The 23,739-nt window shown below is 43.6% G+C and overlaps 1 long non-coding RNA gene across 14 annotated transcripts; it reads left to right on the forward strand.

Moving 5' to 3' along the window:
* The first annotated feature begins 346 nt into the window (after window positions 1–346).
* LOC123128597 (uncharacterized) lies at window positions 347–23,588 on the forward strand. 14 transcript variants are annotated; one of them, XR_006463305.1, is made up of 10 exons: window positions 347–686; window positions 790–836; window positions 962–1,034; window positions 1,258–1,352; window positions 16,477–16,572; window positions 17,505–17,645; window positions 17,739–17,920; window positions 18,459–18,569; window positions 20,135–20,221; window positions 20,596–21,368. It is a non-coding gene; the product is annotated as an uncharacterized lncRNA (long non-coding RNA). The 14 variants fall into 14 exon arrangements; XR_006463310.1 differs by having other exon boundaries at window positions 348–686; window positions 790–821; XR_006463307.1 differs by having other exon boundaries at window positions 642–686; window positions 775–836.
* The last annotated feature ends 151 nt before the right edge of the window (window positions 23,589–23,739 follow it).

The raw sequence follows: 23,739 nt of genomic DNA on the forward strand, positions 1-23,739 counted from the left end.
ACGTGAATCAAGCCTCCCCCGTGGATAATGACCTTCATGGTGCCCCGGAATTGAAGCTTCACTATGGAGTTTAACACATGAGGCCGATAAATCGGGCCGCCTCGAGACAAATCACCTCGCCTATTGAACATACAAACCCTGCTAGGCTACCCGCCTAGCGAGGGCATCTGCATCCCGCTTTCGGTCTCGCTCGCTCGATCTGCCTTGCTGGAGGTTTTTTACCGCGCTGTCAATAATCCCACGGCCTGTTTCTTTTGACGCTACTCTTTCTTGCTCAAGCGGATGATGGGTGGGCCTTGTGCTCTCGCGGGCCTGAGCTTGGTAGTGTGCGTGCTTTGTGTGTGTCCCTGCGTTTGGGTGAACAAAATATTAACTGCGTCGGTCGCGTCCTCCTCCCCACCAATCGCGCATCCTCATCCAGCCCACCAATCCCCGCCTCCTCCTCCCCACCAACCCTAGCCATGCCCTTGCCGCCACCTCTCCTTCCCCGTTCATCCTCTCCAGCAGCCGGTGCCACCTTTGTCTCTCCTCCTTTCTCCTTGTCACCATCATCACGAGTGCCCACCCGTTGGATCAGGTGGTCAGTGCGGGATGCAATAGCGCATCTGGACAGAGGAGAACGCAACGATTGCATCTCCTGGCAACGGCAGGGAGGACGGGTGGATGAGGAGGCGATAGCTCGAGAGGTAGGCAAGGAAACGGCTCAATGCCTCCTTGGAACTCCACCCTATGTAACTTCCTCCTCCTGATTCCTTCCTCTCTAAATTAATTTAGGATTTGGGTGTGTAGTTTTTATGGTGGGTGTGAAGGATCTTGGGAAGGTGAGGAGGACAGAGGTGAGGGGAAGGACTGCGAGTCCGGAGAATCCAGGCTGCACATATAAATCCTCTCCATCTTCCTCTCCCTTTTGATTCCCCCAGTTCTCCAGTAATCTGATTTTGATTTCTTATTTTTTCCTAAGCACGATGTGTGCAGATCTGAGAAAGAATAGAAGAGGAAGAATACCAAGGAAGAGTTTGGTGAAGAAGAATAAGGTGAATTCACTCTGTCTCAAGCAAAGTCACGTTTGTTCCTGCAATTTGATGTTATGATTTATTTTATCCTTATTTAGATTTGTTTATATGAATGCCAACTACTTTATTCTACTTATATTCCAGTGACTTTCCTCTTTTTTTTGTTTGTGATATGATGATCTGCTCTACTTGTTTTGGCTCCTTTTAATTGATGCATTATTTTTGTCTATTTTTGTGTACCTAGGTGACAATGTGAGTTGCATTGACAGAATCCGTGTATTAAGCTGAGGCATTTTTGGCAGCTGCAGCAACCTGACAATTAATTTGTTCTCATCCAAGGTAATTTACTTCCCCCCTTTATGTATCATGGATGGATATATGTGCTGGTTGGTTGTCATTACTGAAGGTAGAATTGTTGATGATGACTACCTTCGAGCAGGTTTATCGCTTGTCTTGCTAATGTGAATTTGTATGTTTTCATTTGTTTTTTCTTCTCCATTTTTTGTATAATCTATGGACGTTGTAGGATAAATGTGAATTAACAATACAACAACTTCCAGAAAGTATTTTGCAACTTCAGAAATCCAAAATTATAGTTCTGGTGTTAATGATCAGGATGATGCGATAGCCTCTTTTGATCCGTATCTACTTTTTTCGAAGCTTGAAAGATATACTTGCAGCACTTGACCGAAATGATCTAACTTGTGTTTCCCTTTTTTCTTTTCATTTCCAGAATGCTTTGCTGCTAGCATAACTGTGATCCATTTTTCACTCTACTTTTCCTTAATCTATATACATGATTGCCATTTTCCAACTTCTTAGTTACAGAAAATAAAACAAAATTCAGTTTAGATGTGTCTGCTGTAGGCATTAAAAGTTTCATCAGAGCCCTCATTCTGAACATTGTTTAAAATGACACCCTATTGCCCTTGGTGCATATATAGATATTACTTTTTACTTTTTAGTAGAATATGGAGCTCTTATTTGTCGTATAGTTTCTTTTTTCGTCTGTGCAGTTGTACATCTTTGCTGCCCCTTTCCTTGGTGCTGACCGAGCTTTGCATGTTTATATTTATATTTTCCTGCATTCTCCCAGTGATCTTTTATTTTGACATATCAATGAATTATGCATCTCACTCCTTCGGAAGCTAATCTTTACATTGACACTGCTATTTGTCTTGAAATCCAAAATTATGGTTCTGGTGTTAATGATCAGGATGATGCGATAGCCTCTTTTGATCTGTATCTACTTTTTTCGAAGCTTGAAAGATATACTTGCAGCACTTGACTGAAATGATCTAACTTGTGTTTCCCTTTTTTCTTTTCATTTCCAGAATGCTTTGCTGCTAGCATAACTGTGATCCATTTTTTACTCTACTTTTCCTTAATCTATATACATGATTGCCAATTTCCAACTTCTTAGTTACAGAAAATAAAACAAAATTCAGTTTAGATGTGTCTGCTGTAGGCATTAAAAGTTTCATCAGAGCCCTCATTCTGAACATTGTTTAAAATGACACCCTATTGCCCTTGGTGCATATATAGATATTACTTTTTACTTTTTAGTAGAATATGGAGCTCTTATTTGTCGTATAGTTTCTTTTTTCGTCTGTGCAGTTGTACATCTTTGCTGCCCCTTTCCTTGGTGCTGACTGAGCTTTGCATGTTTATATTTATATTTTCCTGCATTCTCCCGGTGACTTTTTATTTTGACATATCAATGAATTATGCATCTCACTCCTTCGGAAGCTAATCTTTACATTGACACTGCTATTTGTCTTGATCTTATTTGTACCATGGAGGAGAATAACTCTTTAGACCCTATTGTATGGTAAACTTCTTTGTTCATCAGATGTAACATTTTTATAACACTATGTTTTCTGTACAGTTGTGTCACGACCGATTTTCCAATAAAATATTTATTGAGAAACCAATCTTTTGAGTCTAGTATGAGAGAAATCCTCCTCACTGGTAGACAATTTCTTGATACAATAAGCCAGTAGCATAAAATATATTACAGGGTCGAACTGCGGTTGCTCAACCAAATTATTACAAGCACGCCAATAATTATACATAATGGCGGACATGACACAGTGGTGTGGAGACATACTACTGACTTGAGAATAGGGCGGTGGTGGAAAAACACAGCGGGGAGAGAAATACAAGACTCTAAGTCTATCATCTCATCGAGCGTCGAGGTGAGGCTCGATGAATTTATTTGGTAGCGGAAGCGGATATAAAACAGTGACCAAATCCAGGGTCGCGCGAGACTGACTGGGACTCCTCTAAGTGTCGGACTCGCTATCAAACTCTTCATCCATGAGATCGCCTTCGTCAGCATCTGGCCAAATCAACAAGCCAGTGAGTACTTTGAAAGTACTCGCAAGACAGTTCGGATGTAAGATATAACAAATGCATGCATGGATGCGCCACGAATAAATTCATCAATGTACATTAAAAAAATTGCATAACAAGGTAAGTAAAAGGGAAACGGCGGTAGTCCGCCAGAAACCCCAACAAAGCATAAATAAATATCGATCGGGTGTCTCAAGCGACGCCTCGAAAGGTGAACAAATAAATTTAGGGAGATGATGCCACAGTCGGGCGTCGTAGCGACACCACATAAAGAGCTTTAAAAGAAATGCCACAGTCAGACATCGGGGCGACATCACAGAAAGGGCTTTAAAAGAAATGCCACAGTCGGACGTCGGGGCGACATCACAGCAAAGGGCTTTAAAAGAAATGCCACAGTCGGATGTCGGGGCGACATCACAGAAAGGGCTTTGATTCACAAGTAAATAATACTCATAATAAACATTTAATTCATGAGAATAAATGGGTTAGTCCACCCACAGGAATAATCATTTAACCGGAATTAGCACTCATGCGAATCACCGGAGTCTCTGTCATCAAAACTGTCATTGTTAGGACAAGATAATACGAATTTGGACATGGAATAGATGATTTGGAGGGATATATGACTCTGCAGAGTTTGTACAAAATTATTCCCACAGCCAACGGATTTCCGTAGTCACGAAGGACTAGTTCCGTTGACGGTATTTCGGAAGAAAACACAGCTAACCAGTACACACCCATCCTACCTCTCGATGCTAGGAATCACCCTAGACATCGTCCAAGAAAAACTTTTGAGACGGGGAGATCACAATCTCGAATAGCATGGGATCAAATTTATATACGCGCGCTCTAAGGGGTGCCCCCCTCTCGGTCCCAACCGGAAACACCCATGCCCCCTGACCGGATGACTGGCTTTAATCCAGGGCCATGGAACCATCATCACGGCCTCTCCTTTTGATGTGTACCAGAAAAGCGGTTTGCAACTTACTAAACCATATTCCTTGCAGAAAACATGTGGTAGTACAGGGAAGGAAAAGAGAGGAACTGGACCGGTACGGTTTGACACTGAAGTCACATAGTCCGGCATAAGACTGGCATGCTACAACACTGCCATCTCACCCATCCTCATGCCATCACATGGCCATTCATACTCACATCCATCCACTTATGGATCATCGAACTCACTTACCTCATTATCGCATAAAATAACGTTCATCGATAGGCTTCTCAACATGCCATGAAACTAACTAAATGCAAAACATGCCAAGACACTCATCATATCAAAAGTTCAAACATGCTTGCCTGGTTCAGAGTAGTCGGAGCCTAGCTCGGTGAAGTTCGCGGCTCCGTCACCTCCTTCGGTATCTACGGTATAAAGAAAATATATGTGCTATCGTAAATACCAAGGAGTGCACAGCAAGTATACCAAATATTTTTCAAATAAATATGATAAAAAACTAGACAAAATTTTAAAGAGAACAGAAAAAGAATCAATCAAAAATACTTTTCTGCTTAAAAGTTATAAGGGTTTTTGTCCAGGGACTAATCTGTAATGAAACAGAAGATTTCCAGGGGCTAGCTTATAAAAACAGAAAACGCTTCGGCAGAAACTACGCCAGCCCAAAGGGAAAACGTACTTTGCCCGAAGGCGCTTCCAGAAAACGTTTCAACAGAGAGAGCAGAGAGGCTGACGGTGGGGTCCCACGCGTCAGGTTTGAATTTCAAAAAGGAGGGAGCGAAGCTCGTCGGCGCCCGAGAGCCGCGGTGGTCGCCGACGGCGATCCACGGCGAGGCAGGGGGATCGAAGGGTACCTCCGTGCTCAGGGCGCCATTCCGCGTTGGTCGGTGGTGGTGGTGGTCGCCGGCGAGTACCACGTCGACGGCGAGCTTTGCTCCGGCGGACGGCGGCTCGGGTGGTCGAGGAACTCGTCGGAGAGAGCTGCAGAGATCAAATTGACGAGGGGGTTAGGCTCCTGGTAGCTAGAGAGGGTAATGGACGGGGTTTGGGTGCCGGAGGTGGCCTCACCGGAGCGAATCGAGGTGGCGGCCGAGGCGGATCGGGGCGGCCGGAGTTGAGGGGGAAGACCTCCTCGGGGTCCCCCTAGTGGCCTGGCGTGGCGTTGGTGAGGAGTGGGGATGAGGCGTGCACGAGGGTGAGCTCGGGGGCCCTTTTTATAGGCAGCCCGAGGCGGTTGCCGTGAACGGGGATCTCCGGCGAGCGATTACGGCGGAGCCGGGGATGTGCAGGGGGATTAGGGACTTGGGCTTCGTCGTTGAGGTCCACCGGTCCCATTTAGGCGCTAAACGGGCTGGGACTTGCTGCTGAGGGTGAGCTCGACGGAACAGGGGTGGCGCGGCACGTCGGCGGCAGGGAGCACGTTCCGTGCTTGCCGGGCCACGGCGACGGTGCCACGGGCGTGCGCTGGCACGGCAGGGACACGCGGAGAGCCAAGGGGCTTTGGGCGGTGCCGGGTGGCGTGGCGAGAGGGCTCGGGCCCTTGTTGGCCGCCACGGGAGGTGCAACCACCGCAGAAGCTCCCAACGCCGGCGAGGCTCGCTGCTACCGATGCCAGGAAGGCTCCACGCACGCGTGTGAAGCTCCGGACAGGAGGGAGAGGCTGCGAGGAACATGCCAAGTGCACTGTCTACGCGTGAGAGGAACTGACGAACGCAAACGACACTGAAACTGAACTTTTCTGAATTTTGAACAGCAGCAGTGCATGCAAGGTGTTCGACAGAATGAAATTGGCATCTAGGGATTTTTCCTTGAGCTGAAACTTGGTGGAGTGGCTTCTCATTGCTCAAGTAGGCTGCCTGAATTTTGGTGGAATTTTTGGGGGAGTGTAGATATGAATTTCATCAAATTTGGCAAATCTGGTCCAAACTTGCAGAGACTAAATTTTGAAAATTTTGAAAAGAGGAGGAGTGGATCAAGATGGTTCTGGGTTGTGGGTACAAAGGACTACCCAGGAGAGTTGGTTTGAGGTCAAAACTCAAATGAAAAAGAGTACTTGCTTTGAAAATCCCTCAGGCTCCAAATAATTTTTTAGATTTGTTTTGAGAGGAAAAAATAATTAGAATAAAATCCAAAACTTGTTTGGATTAGTTGGGACAGAGGACTTAGGTTGATCACAAGGTGTAGGGGAGGTTTTGGAGGGGTTTTACCACATGGGAACAATGCAAAGTCAAGGGTGGTTCCAAGGTATGAAAATCCCCAAATTTTCATAGAGCTTCACTTTAAAAGAAAACAAATTAAACTCCCAAAAATAAATTTGAGAGAGAACCAACAGAGAAGAAGTTTCAAAAGATCAAACACTAAAGTTTGAAAAGATAAAGTCCTTGCCAAAGCAAAGAAAGTTTTTAAGTGGAAGGTTTTTCTGAAAAAGAAATTTTTTAAAATGGCCTCTCCTCAAAAACCACAAAGTTTTTGATAAAAACCAAATAAAAAAAATTTGGAGTGTCACAACACCTACCCCCTTAGGAAAAATCTCATCCCCGAGATTTCAGTTGATCCTTAAATAAGTGTGGATGCTCTGTCCGAAGAAAATCCTCGCTTTCCCAAGTTGCTTCACTATCGGTGTGATTGCTCCACTGGACTTTGAAAAACTTGATGGTCTTCTATCGGGTCCTCCTTTCAGATTCCTCTAATATTCTTACGGGACGTTCTCGATAAGTGAGGTCTGGCTGCACATCAATGTTTTTCATGGGATACTTGTTTCTCTGGGTTGCTTACGTACTTCCTTAATTGAGAGACGTGGAACACGTCGTGAATGTCGGACAAGTCTTCGGGTAAGTCTAGTTGGTTGGCTACAGTGCCTCTTCGTGCCACTATGCAGAATGGTCCAATGAATCTTGGTGCTAACTTTCCTTTAATCTTAAACCGTTGCAATCCTCTCATCGGGGACACTCTCAGGTATACGAACTCACCTGGTTTGAAGCTGACCCTACGATGTTTCTGATCATAATAACTCTTCTGTCGACTTTGAGCGGTCTTAAGTCGGTCTCTGATTAGCTTGACCTTTTCCTCGGCTTCTCTGAGCAGGTCTGGCCCGAAGATGCGGCTGTCCCCGGTCTCTGACCAATTTAACGGGGTACGACATCTTCGTCCGTACAAAGCCTCAAATGGTGCCATTTGTAGGCTGGCCTGGTAGCTATTGTTATACGCGAACTCGGCATATGGCAGGCTTTCTTCCCAACTGGTTCCATATGTGAGGACACATGCTCTCAGCATGTCTTCTAAAACCTGGTTTACGCGTTCTGTTTGTCCATCAGTCTGTGGATGGTATGCGGTACTGAAGGCTAGTTGGGTTCCCAGAGCCTGTTGTAAATGCTCCCAAAATCTTGAGACGAACTGAGTGCCTCTGTCGAATATTATAGTCTTCGGGACACCGTGCAGACAAACTATGCGGGAAAGATAAATACTGGCAAGCCTCTGAGTGGTGTAGGTTGTCTTCACTGGAATATAGTGTGCCACTTTGGTTAACCTGTCAGTGATGACCCATATGGCATCATTCCCGTGTCGTGACCGAGGTAGTCCGACAATAAAATCCCTCCCTATTTCATCCCATTTCCACTCAGGTATTTTGTTAGGTTGCAGTAGTCCGACTGGTCTCTGATGTTCTGCTTTTATGCGTTGACATGAGTCGCAACATGCAATGAAGGCGTCTATGTCCCTCTTCATACCGTGCCACCAAAATCTTTCCTGAATATCCTTATACATTTTGGTTCCTCCAGGGTGGATCGAATATGGAGTGGTGTGTGCTTCAGCTAAAATTTGCTGTTTAAGGTCTTCTATGTTTGGCACGCATAGCCTTTCTCCGTACCATAATATTCCTTCATTGTCTATGACGAATTCTGAGGCCTTGCCCATACTCAACTTTCTTTTAATTCCTTCAATGCTGGGGTGACCGGGCTAAGCTTCTTTAATTTTCTCCACAAGGTTGGGTTGTATTTCCAAGTTTGATATGGTGCCTTCTGCTACCATTATCAAGTTGAGCTTGGCAAATTCTTGATGGAATTCGGGCCTCAAGCTGTGCAGATAGTTTCCGTCGGAGCTGGGGTTCCGACTCAGGGCATCGGCCACTACATTTGCTTTCCCTGGATGGTAATGGATACCAACATCATAATCCTTTACCAATTCCAACCAGCGTCGTTGCCGTAAATTTAGTTCTGGCTGCGTGAAAATATATTTGAGACTTTTGTGATCCGTATATATTTCACATCGATTCCCAAGTAAGAAATGCCTCCATTCCTTGAGTGCATGAATAACTGCTGCCATTTCTAAGTCATGAGTGCGATAATTTTCCTCATGCTTGCGAAGTTGCCTTGAAGCGTAGGCGACAACCTTGCCTTCTTGCATCAACACGCATCCGAGACCCTTTCTGGACGCGTCACAATATACTTCAAAATTCTTGTGTATGTCGGGTACAATTAATACCGGTGCTGTTGTTAACTTCCGCTTTAGCTCTTGGAAACTTTTCTCGCAGGCTTCTGTCCACTCAAACTTCTTATCTTTCTTGAGCAACTGTGTCATAGGCTTGGCTATGGTGGAAAATCCTTCAATAAATCTGCGGTAATATCCTGCCATTCCCAAGAAACTCCGTATGTCCGTTACGCTGGCTGGTGATTTCCAGTCAAGTACGGCCTTGACTTTCTCTGGGTCCACTGCGATACCGTCTTGAGTCAGCACGTGGCCTAGAAAACCTACTTGTCTTAGCCAAAATTCGCACTTGCTGAACTTGGCATACAATTGGTGTTTTCTTAGCTCTCCTAGCACAATCCTGAGATGTTCTGCGTGCTCTTCTGGTGTCTTGGAGTATACCAGAATATCGTCGATGAATACCACGACGAACTTGTCCATAAACTTCATAAATACTTTGTTCATGAGGTGAACAAAATATGCTGGGGCGTTAGTTAATCCAAATGGCATCACTGTGAACTCGTACAGTCCATATCTGGAGGTGAAGGCTGTTTTGGGGATACCTTCCGTTCGTACCTTCAATTGATGGTATCCTGACCTTAAGTCAATTTTTGAGAATACCTTGGCCTGAGCAAGTTGATCAAACAAATCGTTTATCCTTGGCATCGGGTATTTGTTTTTGACTGTGACCATGTTAAGTGCTCGATAGTCAATACACAATCTCAGCGTTCCATCCTTCTTTTTGGCAAATAAAATTGGTGATCCCCAAGGTGAGGAGCTGGCTCGAATGTATCCTTTTTCCAGTAATTCCTTTATTTGCTTCTTCAAATCGATCAACTCGGATGGTGCCATTCTGTATGGTTTCTTGTATATGGGGGTGGTTCCTGGTGCTAGCTCAATGCGGAATTCTATTTCTCGGTCTGGTGGCATGCCTGACAGCTCTTCAGGGAATACATCTGGAAATTCACACACTACTGGAACCTTGTTTAGCTCAGAAACGTCCACCTTATTTAATCTCGGTTGCCGGGGTATTCTTCCTTCCTTGGCTGATACTCTTATTGTCTTCCCTTGGTGGTGTGTGAGAATCACGGTCTTGTTGAAACAGTCGATAAAACCTTTATTGGTGGTTAGCCAATCCATCCCTAGGATGACATCCAGTCCTTTATTTTCCAATACAATAAGATTTGCGTGAAACTCCAATCCTTCGAGCTCAATGACCACATTCTGATAGTAATTCTGAGTAACTTGCTGAATCCCAGGGGACTTGATGGTTATGGATTTCTCCAAAGGAAGTATCGAAAAATTATTTTGCAAAGCAAAACTTTTCGAAATGAAAGAGTGAGAGGCTCCAGAATCAAACAAAACCATTGCAGGTATTGTGTTGACAGGAAACGTACCGAGTACGATATCCGGAGCATTTTGTGCCTCCTCTTTGGTTACATGGTTCAGGTGACCCTTCCTGTGGTTATTGTTGGGATAAAAATTGTTTCGCTTGGGCGCTGAATTATTGCCGCCGTTGTTCGGCTTTGGGGTTGAACTCCTTGGCTTGGGGCACTGTTTGGCATAGTGCCCTTCTTCTCCACAAGCGTAACAAATAACGCCGGGGCGATAGGTGAATTCCTTGTCCCTTGCATGAAAATTCTTGATTGGGCGTGAGACATTGGATGAGAATTTGTGTGTCCCACCCTTTTGAAAATCTGTCTTGCTTCGGTGATTGCGAGCGTGATTAGTCTGGTCCCTTTTTCGCTTGCGGATATCTTCCAGACTGCGTCTCTCATTTTCCAGAGTAATGGCCTTGTCCACCAGTGTTTTAAAATCAGGAAAAGTGTGCACGACCAGTTGGAATTTAAGCGCGGGCGCCAGACCGTCAAGGAATTTCTCCATCTTCTTGATTTCAGTCATACACTCCTCATTGGCGTAGCGGGATAATAGGGTAAATTGACTGTTGTAATCTGACACTGTCATGTTCCTTTGTTTGAGGTCATCGAATTCTCTCTTCTTGATTTTCATAATACTCTTAGGAATATGTGCACCACGGAAACCTTCCTTGAAATCATCCCAGGTTATGTCATTTTCGTTGGGATGCATGTGCAGAAAATTCTCCCACCACGATGCGGCTGCTCCTGTGAGATAATGTGGAGCATATAGTACTTTCTCGAGATCTGAACACTTTGCAATAATTAATTTCCTCTCCATATCTCGAAGCCAGTCCTCGGCTTCAAGAGGCTTGTCAGTGTGAGAAAATGTTTGAGGACGTGTCTTCTGTAGCTCAGATAACTTGGAATGCTGTTGATACTGTCCATGATGATTCCCCATGTTGATGACTTGGTTCATCATCTCACGATGTTGTTGCTGACTCTGCTCATAAAGGCGGCACATTTGTGAAAGTGCCGATTCACTGCCCTGTTGGCTTGACTGTCCCTGAGTGAACTCGTTGTTGGGTTGTGTATCATAATTTTCCTCTGGTGGAGTTGGCATGGAGCGTGTCCAAGGACGAGACATTTTTCACTCTGGGGATATATTTTGTAAAACTCATAAGAAAAGCGGAAAGAGTCGCAAAACAAAACCATAAATGCATAAAGCTGGCAAATAGAAATAAATAACTCAGCTTACTTAAGAAAAACAAATCGACTTGCGCACGGAGAAGGACTGCTCATTACATATCTTACACGCGGGCGGTAATTATACAATACATCACTCAGGATATGCGTACATAATCCTGACATGTTATTTAGGCTAGTGCACTTCTCCAGATCCTACATGATGCGCAAACAGGCTACTTCTCACAACCTATGTACATATCTTACAAAGCGATACAATACACGGCAGCTAAGCGTACTCAGGCAGAGATGTTGACGACCTCCTTTGCCCCGCCGAGGGCGAGGCGTAGCGAGGTTGGGGACTCGACTTCCTCCTCGCTAATGGGCTCCATACGTGTAGTGTTGCGCAGAGTGGACGGAGCGGTTGCCAGGGGCGGAGCAACACGTACAGGAGCGGGCGCGAAGGGTGGTGCAGTGCGCACTGAAGTGGGTGCAATGACTTGGTTGAATTCTTCGGTAGAAGGCAGGCGACGAGTAGGCGTATAAGATGCTGAGGACGAGACCAAAGTCAGTGGCGGAGCGATGGGTAGGAGCTCCCTCCTGTTGGCAGCACAGCCATGGACTGAGTCCATGCGGGTAGCTCCGAAGTCGTCCACCAGGTTGTCGAAGGCTGCCTCCAGGGCCCGGAGATACTCAATGAGCATCTCAAAAGCCTCGTCTCGTTCTCCTCTGGGGCAGGAGTATGCGTAGTGACAGGTGTAAGACACATGGCACGGAAGATAACGGTAACGACGAGTCTTCATCACGGGAAGGACATCCCTGAGACGAGCTATCGCCTCGCGGGCTGCCATCTGCATAGCATGCCTCTCCGTAGGCATGACTCTTCCCACGAACCGGAAGCGGCGTAACTCACCACGCCCTCCCTTGAACTGTACCGCGGCCTGGTGCATGGTCAGACTGTCGTTGACTCGGTGCTGGCAGAGTGTGAAGACTGGGCGCACGGATGGCCCCATCGCGACCTGAACGATGAAAGAAAGAAGCCTGACGAACCCATCGGGCACGTTGGCGAAGGTCTGAGACTCGCAGCTGTTGTCGGCCATCTACAAAAGTAGGCAAAAATTCTGCAGGGTCAGATCATAAATTTATGCTGACTGACAGAAAATGACTACAATTGCAAAAATATAAATTTGCTCTATCATGCTAATAACTAATTAGCGATCGCACCTAGTGGCTTCCTACAGTCAGCCTGGCTCTGGTACCAAGCTTGTCACGACCGGTTTTCCAATAAAATATTTATTGAGAAACCAATCTTTTGAGTCCAGTATGAGAGAAATCCTCCTCACTGGTAGACAATTTCTTGATACAATAAGCCAGTAGCATAAAATATATTACAGGGTCGAACTGCGGTTGCTCAACCAAATTATTACAAGCACGCCAATAATTATACATAATGGCGGACATGACACAGTGGTGTGGAGACATACTACTGACTCGAGAATAGGGCGGTGGTGGAAAAACACAGCGGGGAGAGAAATACAAGACTCTAAGTCTATCATCTCATCGAGCGTCGAGGTGAGGCTCGATGAATTTATTTGGTAGCGGAAGCGGATATAAAACAGTGACCAAATCCAGGGTCGCACGAGACTGACTGGGACTCCTCTAAGTGTCGGACTCGCTATCAAACTCTTCATCCATGAGATCGCCTTCGTCAGCATCTGGCCAAATCAACAAGCCAGTGAGTACTTTGAAAGTACTCGCAAGACAGTTCAGACGTAAGATATAACAAATGCATGCATGGATGCGCCACGAATAAATTCATCAATGTACATTAAATTTTTTTTGCATAACAAGGTAAGTAAAAGGGAAACGGCGGTAGTCCGCCAGAAACCCCAACAAAGCATAAATAAATATCGATCGGGTGTCTGAAGCGACGCCTCGAAAGGTGAACAAATAAATTTAGGGAAATGATGCCACAGTCGGGCGTCGTAGCGACACCACATAAAGGGCTTTAAAAGAAATGCCACAGTCGGACGTCGGGGCGACATCACAGAAAAGGGCTTTAAAAGAAATGCCACAGTCGGACGTCGGGGCGACATCACAGAAAGGGCTTTGATTCACAAGTAAATAATACTCATAATAAACATTTAATTCATGAGAATAAATGGGTTAGTCCACCCACAAGAATAATCATTTAACCGGAATTAGCACTCATGCGAATCACCGGAGTCTCTATCATCAAAACTGTCATTGTTAGGACAAGATAATACGAATTTGGACATGGAATGGATGATTTGGAGGGATATATGACTCTGCAGAGTTTGTACAAAATTATTCCCACAGCCAACGGATTTCCGTAGTCACGAAGGACTAGTTCCGTTTACGGTATTTCGGAAGAAAACACAGCTAACCAGTACACACCCATCCTACCTCTCAATGCTAGGAATCACCCTAGACATCGTCCAAGAAAAACTTTTGAGACGGGGAGATCACAATCTTGAATAGCATGGGATCAAATTTATATACGCGCGCTCTAAGGGGTGCCCCCCTCTCGGTCCCAACCGGAAACACCCATGCCCCCTGACCGGATGACTGGCTTTAATCCAGGGCCATGGAACCATCATCACGGCCTCTCCTTTTGGTGTGTACCAGAAAAGCGGTTTGCAACTTACTAAACCATATTCCTTGCAGAAAACATGTGGTAGTACAGGGAAGGAAAAGAGAGGAACTGGACCGGTACGGTTTGACACTGAAGTCACATAGTCCGGCATAAGACTGGCATGCTACAACACTGCCATCTCACCCATCCTCATGCCATCACATGGCCATTCATACTCACATCCATCCACTTATGGATCATCGAACTCACTTACCTCATTATCGCATAAAATAACGTTCATCGATATGCTTCTCAACATGCCATGAAACTAACTAAATGCAAAACATGCCAAGACACTCATCATATCAAAAGTTCAAACATGCTTTCCTGGTTCAGAGTAGTCGGAGCCTAGCTCGGTGAAGTTCGCGGCTCCGTCACCTCCTTCGGTATCTACGGTATAAAGAAAATATATGTGCTATCGTAAATACCAAGGAGTGCACAGCAAGTATACCAAATATTTTTCAAATAAATATGATAAAAAACTAGACAAAATTTTAAAGAGAACAGAAAAAGAATCAATCAAAAATACTTTTCTGCTTAAAAGTTATAAGGGTTTTTGTCCAGGGACTAATCTGTAATGAAACAGAAGATTTCCAGGGGCTAGCTTATAAAAACAGAAAATGCTTCGGCAGAAACTATGCCAGCCCAAAGGGAAAACGTACTTTGCCCGAAGGCGCTTCCAGAAAACGTTTCAACAGAGAGAGCAGAGAGGCTGACGGTGGGGTCCCACGCGTCAGGTTTGAATTTCAAAAAGGGGGGAGCAAAGCTCGTCGGCGCCCGAGAGCCGCGGTGGTCGCCGGCGGCGATCCACGGCGAGGCAGGGGGATCGGAGGGTACCTCCGTGCTCAGGGCGCCATTCCGCGTTGGTTGGTGGTGGTGGTGGTCGCCGGCGAGTACCACGTCGACGGCGAGCTTTGCTCCGGCGGACGGCGGCTCGGGTGGTCGAGGAACTCGTCGGAGAGAGCTGCAGAGATCAAATTGACGAGGGGGTTAGGCTCCTGGTAGCTAGAGAGGGTAACGGACGGGGTTTGGGCGCCGGAGGTGGCCTCACCGGAGCGAATCGAGGTGGCGGCCGAGGCGGATCGGGGCGGCCGGAGTTGAGGGGGAAGACCTCCTCGGGGTCCCCCTAGTGGCCTAGCGTGGCGTTGGTGAGGAGTGGGGATGAGGCGTGCACGAGGGTGAGCTCGGGGGCCCTTTTTATAGGCAGCCCGAGGCGGTTGCCGTGAACGGGGATCTCCGGCGAGCGATTACGGCGGAGCCGGGGATGTGCAGGGGGATTAGGGACTTGGGCTTCGTCGTTGAGGTCCACCGGTCCCATTTAGGCGCTAAACAGGCTAGGACTTGGTGCTGAGGGTGAGCTCGACGGAACGGGGGTGGCGCGGCACGTCGGCGGCAGGGAGCACGTTCCGTGCTTGCCGGGCCACGGTGACGTTGCCACGGGCGTGCGCTGGCACGGCAGGGACACGCGGAGAGCCAAGGGGCTTTGGGCGGCGCCGGGTGATGTGGCGAGAGGGCTCGGGCCCTTGTTGGCCGCCACGGGAGGTGCAGCCACCGCAGAAGCTCCCAACGCCGGCGAGGCTCGCTGCTACCGACGCCAGGAAGGCTCCACGCTCGCGTGTGAAGCTCCAGACAGGAGGGAGAGGCTGCGAGGAATGTGCCAAGTGCACTGTCTACGCGTGAGAGGAACTGATGAACGCAAACGACACTGAAACTGAACTTTTCTGAATTTTGAACAGCAGCAGTGCATGCAAGGTGTTCGACAGAATGAAATTGGCATCTAGGGATTTTTCCTTGAGCTGAAACTTGGTGGAGTGGCTTCTCATTGCTCAAGTAGGCTGCCTGAATTTTGGTGGAATTTTTGGGGGAGTGTAGATATGAATTTCATCAAATTTGGCAAATCTGGTCCAAACTTGCAGAGACTAAATTTTGAAAATTTTGAAAAGAGGAGGAGTGGATCAAGATGGTTCTGGGTTGTGGGTACAAAGGACTACCCATGAGAGTTGGTTTGAGGTCAAAACTCAAATGAAAAAGAGTACTTGCTTTGAAAATCCCTCAGGCTCCAAATAATTTTTCAGATTTGTTTTGAGAGGAAAAAAATAATTAGAATAAAATCCAAAACTTGTTTGGATTAGTTGGGACAGAGGACTTAGGTTGATCACAAGGTGTAGGGGAGGTTTTGGAGGGGTTTTACCACATGGGAACAATGCAAAGTCAAGGGTGGTTCCAAGGTATGAAAATCCCCAAATTTTCATAGAGCTTCACTTTAAAAGAAAACAAATTAAACTCCCAAAAATAAATTTGAGAGAGAACCAACAGAGAAGAAGTTTCAAAAGATCAAACACTAAAGTTTGAAAAGATAAAGTCCTTGCCAAAGCAAAGAAAGTTTTTAAGTGGAAGGTTTTTCTGAAAAAGAATTTTTTTAAAATGGCCTCTCCTCAAAAACCACAAAGTTTTTGATAAAAACCAAATAAAAAAATTTTGGAGTGTCACAAGTTGGGAACTTCTAGAAAAAAATGACATTTGGTTGGTTCGATTCCAGATTGGTCTCACCTTATTCCTTTTAGATGGATGCTATGGTCTTCCCTGCAGGTCAATCTCCATATCCTTTTTAGATGGTTTGGTATTTTCTTTAGTTCAACTATATATATGTTGCCATTTTGTCTTAGCTACAATCAACCACATAAAAACAAATCTAAGAGATGTCGTATTACTCACACAGTTTTAACTATGATGTCTCATGGAGAGAACACAAATCTTTATCTAACAAGAGGATTGATCCAAGTGGCGTTCTGATACCTCAGCTTGTTTTTTCCTTGACATGGATTACTGAACTTCCTAGCTAAAAAGATACCTTCATTTTATTAGTGGGGTCAGCTGAAGGGAGGCTAAAAGGCAGGCATGATAGTGCTCTTTGGGCTGTAATAAACATTGAAAAGTTTCTTCAGTGTGTCCTTTGTAGGACTAATAATAAAAAATGTTGATTATGTCTGTCAATAATTTGTAACATGTGTGTTGCGCGAGGTACATACCCTGCTATATGGAAGTTGTTAGCATGAAAAAACATTGGCCCTCTTTGGATCAAATAAAGTGAAAAGGGGATTCATCATATAATACAAATTGTAATACATGTGTATGGATGTTAAATTAGTTACATCTTCTGTTGAATGGAACACGTGTCCTATTTATGCTCATGAGCTAATCCATGGAAAATACTGTTCTATGCCCTATTCAACATGGCGATACATTTTGCTCGATTTTCATTCAGCTGTTATAGTATGAATCCACATTTATTTTCTCCATGTCCAGTATTTGGGTTATTGCTTCTCAAGGATATTTGTCAGTCAACTCAAGCAAACTATGATTGTAACTGTTCTTTTGTTTGATAAAAATTGAATGGCTACATGTACTTCTATAGCTTGTTAATTCCTTCTCAACTTGTTTTATTTTATATGCGTGTGTATACAAACTAATGTGTCTTTGTGTTGGTCGTTCCTTCCTTGCCGATATGGCAATTATTTTAGATGCTGGCTAGTTAAGGTTTGTTGCAAATAATAGTGGATGTTGGGCTGCCTCCACACCGCAAGAGATGGAGATGGTTGACGTCGGAACCAGTGGTTGAGGTCGAGTACGCCTCGTTGTCGTCGTCGTCTACATCCGTTACGGTACGGCTGCAGTGGATTTTCCTCTTCATATTGCTTTTATTCTCTCCTGTTATCCCTTGGTGTTCATAATCTCAGGACGACACTTGATTTCAGTGTGAGGAACTTGCTGTTTCTGGCACCAGATTCAGCAGGGAGGATATCTATGAGGCCTTTCATTCTTCTGGGATTCCCACACATCTTGCAAGTTCAAGGGGGTGAGCTCAGCTGAATGCGCGGCGACGTACTGTACCTTTGCAAGCCGAGTATCTTGCTCTAATTTGTTGACAGGGTAAGAGGTACAGTCACCAATCCATACGCACTTCTGCACTTTTTCGCTATTTCTTGGTCACATGGCTGATTTATTTTTCAAGATCTATGTGGAAGATCATCATTATGTTGAGTTTTAGTGAGAAAAGTCATTGTCATTCTAACTTTGGTTTTTGATTTAATGTACTGCTTCCATCATTTCTCCATGAGGTGGAAAAAGGATGGGTAGAACATCTAAGGCCAATAATCATATATGTTTTATGACGCAAGGTGTTATTTCGGCTACAATAACGATCTGATTACAAATCCATGTGTAACGTCAATGTTTTCTGCTACATTTTTTATTCAGGTCTAGTAGCCAGTGGTTCTTTCAGCACTTATGAAATAGTATTCTTTTATATATAAAAAAACTTAACTGGAATTTAAGAAAGTTGACACTGCATCTCTGGTTCGTTCAATGAAATTTTCTTCTCTCCAATTTAACTTTCTGTGGCTGGTTGTGATAGTGAAGGTTGATATTTTGATTTCTGATGGAATATACATCTTGGTTTTCCTCTATCGATGTAGAGGGCTCTAGAAAGAGACAAGAACTTGTGCTTCAAGCGGCGAATATAGCCAGCCTAGATGATTCAAAACAAGAACAAGTGTCGGGAAGTTACAGATGAGGAAGTGCAGCTGGTACGGCCTCTCCGTTTTTGCCCCAAATCAACCACGGAAAAAACTGCTGGACAATCAACTTCTTGCCAATTTATAGTTGACTTCCTGCTATGATTCTCTTCCTAAAAGAAATTGCAATCATCTTGAAACAAGTAATCTATCTAGCTACAAATGCTTATTCTAGACTGATTATGTTGCTTCCAATTGCGGACAGTGTGTTATAGTTGACACTTTAGTCTACATATCTGCACGGCCAGAAAAATCAGAGAGTCTACTTAAACTTTAGTGATGGGTAGTTATTCTACTTCTTTGGCTATATGTTCAGCAAGGATCGCACATCTGAAACAAGTAACTGGCTTGCTTTTGCTACATGCTCCCTGTATATAACTCACTTTTCTATTTCTTGAGGACAACATCATATAGAGCTTTTAGAGGTTGGTCCCGATTTCAGATACAAAGCGCCTGATTGTTCTTTGTAAATTTATTCTGCTCCTTACATGAGGGTCTGTGCTACTTCCAAACTTGAATGCAGATTTACTGTACAATGTAAATTAAATCATTCGTTTCTACTGCATGTTAAAGGAGCTGGCCAATGTTGGCATGAAGCTATAAAAGCTAGCTGGCTATGGAGAATTTTGGTACTGGTGATGAATTGCCACCTTTTCCTTGCTTGCCATCATGCCATGATTCGAAATTTAGTTGCCAGAGACTACCAAAAAGGATTGCGTGCGCTGCCATCATACATTTACACCTCTAAACTAAGTTTGTTGACTAAATTGTGTAGTCCCCTTTTGCCGAAGAATGTTCTAGACTAGATAGCCAGCTTGTTGTTGTTGTTTGGAACTTTTCAGTCGGGCTCTTTTGTTAAAGCGAAAACCATATATATGTAATGTGCGCGGTGGTTTGTAGGACTTCACAGGTGTTGTACTAAAATTCAGTTTCTATGGAGTTCAGTTCAGTGATGTTCTAGACTAGATATCATTCAAAAAATGGTGACACGTGGATGTAGGATCATAGAAGAGTCAGGGGAAGAGGGAGGTACCTTTGTAGATTGCCCAGGGGTATTGGCGATGTATGCGGCAGGGCCAGATGCTCTGAATCAGCATGGCACCCCTCTGCCTACCTTGCTCATTCACACTTCTTTTTTGTTTGGGGAGGGGTGGGTTGCAATCTGGACCGGGTGGGACGCTGGAAACTGTGAGCAAAAAGTCAATCCGACCTGAGCTCCAAATGAAATTAGATATTTTTTCCAAAACTACTGTATGAAGAGAAAACAAGTATGTACACGAGTCGACCAGACAATGGACAAAAAAACGGCCTGAACCAAAATTAAAAACAGACTTCTGTTGATTAGACACTCCCATAATATATGCCAGGAATGTGTTTTCATAGTTCATTTTGTGGATATTTGATATAAGCATAATTGTATCCCGATATTTGTCTTGGTACTCCATTATATCAATAATATAACCGAGTTTCAGAGAAGATCAGACTATGCCTTGTCTACTACATATCTAATATATTTATCTTGATATTGCAGAAGCTTTTGTTTTATTCTTATATCTAATGCTTGATCTGTTGTATAGGCTACTATGTGCATGTCAGGGACAGAAGTTGCTAGAGAAAGCTCCGACATTATAATCTTAGATGATGACTTCGCATCTGTTGTGAAGGTTAGTGTCTTCTACCTTTTTTGGAAAAGATCTTTGTTAAGAAGGATGGTCGTTCTCAGCAATCATGATGGGAGTTTTTTTTATCGGATGTACATGGTCATTGGAATGGACCAAGTTATGAATGTTCCTGAAATGCGATACTAGAATCTTTATACGTCAACACTCTTTGATGCGTATCTTGATGATTTTTCCTCTGTTTTACGTACATTTGTGTTCTTAACTCACTTTCTTGATTGGCACATAATCAGCTTAGAAAAAGTTATTTTAGTTGAGTACGACATTCGAGCTGAGTAAGTGAACTTGTATCACTTGCCACAAGAGATTATTGTCAGTTACCTGATCACCTGTTATGCTGCCCCATTGTCTATATGTAGGGCAAATCTTCACTGAATCTTGGAGAGTGATGGAAGATAATGGGCCCAAGCTTTTAGGAACGCCAAGGATCCAATTTCAAGCTTTGGCCTCTTCCACAAATTCGCCGTTCAATCAGGAGGTCAGCTTTTCCTTCGTAATTTTGCAATTTACTTCACGGAATCATAGTAAAGGTGGACAAGTAGAATACCAGTTCAAAATTTCATTTCTTCTTAATGATTAATGTAAACATAGCCACCTAGGTGATCATTGCATAGGTCTACTGGAAATTGGTCCTAGAGGAGCTCTCCATGAAGTTTCTACAAGAACCAAAATCAATCCTACAAGCATCAGATATATCAGAGGAAGCATGGTTCCCAAGTTCATTGCTTAATATTCATGAATGTTGTCTACAACCATGGCATTCCCAAAACAAGACAACACAATTATTCTCTGGAGGGACAAGGGATCTGATGATTATCCAGTGAACTGTATGTCTCTGAAGGAGCTTTGCACTCAACAGATGTATACATCTTTAATCAAACTAAGAGTGGGAGATATGCATAAACATTTTTTGGGATACATAACCACTCTTCGAACCTTAGCCAGATTCTTCAATCTTTGGGGTTAATCTTTTTGTGAAAAGAATTTCAGGAACATGGAAAAATGGCCAACTTTGCTTTGTACAAAAAAGGTAGAGATGATAATCTATTTATCTCTCACTGAACTACTCTGAATTTTGTGGTACCTGGTGAAGTTTAAAAAATGGTTATTCCTTGCTACCTTTAATGATAAATGATATTGAATGTGTGACTAAATAGTTCTGCTCAAGCACTCCTTGGACTCTTCAGATGGTATTGTCAAAGCTTTGGCTGAGAGATTATATTAGTAGTGGTTCCTAAACATTAATCGTTCAGTCAAAGACACTGGTTGTGATCAGAACATCAATCAAGAGCGTGGAATATTTGAGCTGAGAAATACTAGCATGCTGCCAATGATTAGTGGTTAGAGGTTTTTCATCTATCATGTTTAACCAAGGTAACCATATCAGGTAGATTGCATCGCATCTAAAACGTTTCCTGAAGATTCATGATACTTTGGCTGCACTTCACTACATGTCTCTCGCTGTGTGAAGGTTCTGATGATGACATGGGCGATGGCTACACTAACTATATGTGATTGCCAGAGCCAGTAAATTAATGTTAAGACACTCTGTTATGCTCTAGCCCAGTATATTGTGAACACTATGGGGTTGTTTGGTTCTAGGCCTAGGAATGTCACACTTTGCCATACAATGTTGTCAAACTTGCCTAAGGTTAGTTCTGCAAAATGAGAGCCACAAGTTGGCAAGCCTAAAGGAATCTTGCCACACTTGTTGTGTGTATGTGATGTGGGACCATAGTGTGGCTTGCCTAAGATGTGGCTTGAACCAAACACACACCTAAGTTGGTCAAATTTGCCTAACCTTAGGTGTGGCAAGCTTTGGCAAATTTAGTCTCAAACCAAACAAACTCTATGTATTCTGCCCGCTCTAAAAACTTCATGCATCACTTGTGTTAGTTAGTTGCTTAGATAACTTTCTCTATCCACTGTAATATGTGCATTTGCTATGTATTGAACCTACCATCAATGGCATGTTCTTTACCAGCATTTCCCTGTATGCTTGTTGATCGTCGTATATTTTCTTCAACACTTATATGCCCTCTTTCGGTATAGTTATATTGTGGGTTCTACTTATGTAAGAGCACACTTCTATTCTTCTTCTTTGTTTGAATGCCCTCTATTTTTCCTGTGTTTTCCTTCTCCACAATGAGGTCAATTTCGATACCGATGACATAGGCAGCAATGACTCTACCTGATCTTAGTTACCATAAGCTGGGTGACCAAAGCTATTTCAATGGCACATCTCTGCCTATGTACCTTCGCTTATATCATGAACTGATCTCATGCCTTTATTTTGCAATATGAACCTACCATCAATGTAATATATAGGGCCATGTATGAACATCATACCTAAACATCTACTCCCTCCGTTCCGTTCCTAAATACAAGTCTTTTTACAGATTTCAAAGCGGACTACATACGGTGCATCAAAGATTTGCTTCTTTCGATAATTAATATTAGTTATCCATTTGCAGTATAATTAATCTCTCTAATTAGTAACATTGTTATTGCAAATGATCCCAGTATTTTTTTATTTACTTTTGCATATTGCTGCTTTGATTAATATTCCACCCAAAGAATAATATTTTTATATCTCTAATTTCTACTTTGCAGCAATGGATAGTTGTGCTTTAGTTCCTCTAGCTTTTTTTTCCGAAGATGTAGTTCCTCTAGCCTTTTGTAGAAACTAGGTACCTCCTGTACTTTGGTATATATAAGTCTTTTGTAGAAACTATTGTTAATATCTCAAAAATAAGAATGTTGCCTTTTCCTTTACTTGTGTACTTAGAACCAAATTGTTCGTTACCAATTGTATCGGGACACTATTTATAGAAGATACGGCTTACTGTGCATTGAAACAATAGCCGCAGAGTTTGGTCTTTGTATTATCTTTGTATATTTGATTTGGATTTGTCCTGATTTAAGTAAAGAACCCTCCATTAGTACTGAACCGTTTTGTGTTCATTCTGTTGTTGTCTCCAGACATTTGTATTTGGAGAATCATTCTGAAACCAGGGTTCAAAGCGCTGAGAAAATATGGTTCTATTTCTCAATCTTGTGCTAATGCTTCAAAGGGAGATGTACAAAAAGAATCATAATTGTTGACGCATATCTACTAGCAGACTAAAAGGATTGGTTGCTACTCCATTCAATGACTATGTTTTTAGCAAAGTGGCTCGCATCTTTCACTGAACATTTTGTTTATTAGTGTGTTTGCATAGAACACTGGAATGCCCAGCAAGGTACTGAGGTGTTATGTAACTATCTGAACTCTTCTGTAGGCGTTTCTTCTCTGTTGTTTTTCTTTAGATCTGAACCATACCCTACAATAGATAAGATATGTTGGAGATTGTCTTGACGATACAACTTTACAATCATAGGACATTCTATAGGAAATAAATAAGTATTACTGGGGATTGGACGATGGTATGGAACGCATTCGTGCTTTGTGCAATGACAGTCCACCAAACAAACCCACCATTAAGTACTGCTTAGATGATAAA

This window comes from Triticum aestivum, chromosome 6A (genome assembly GCF_018294505.1).
Source record: "Triticum aestivum cultivar Chinese Spring chromosome 6A, IWGSC CS RefSeq v2.1, whole genome shotgun sequence".
Lineage (NCBI taxonomy): Eukaryota > Viridiplantae > Streptophyta > Magnoliopsida > Poales > Poaceae > Triticum > Triticum aestivum.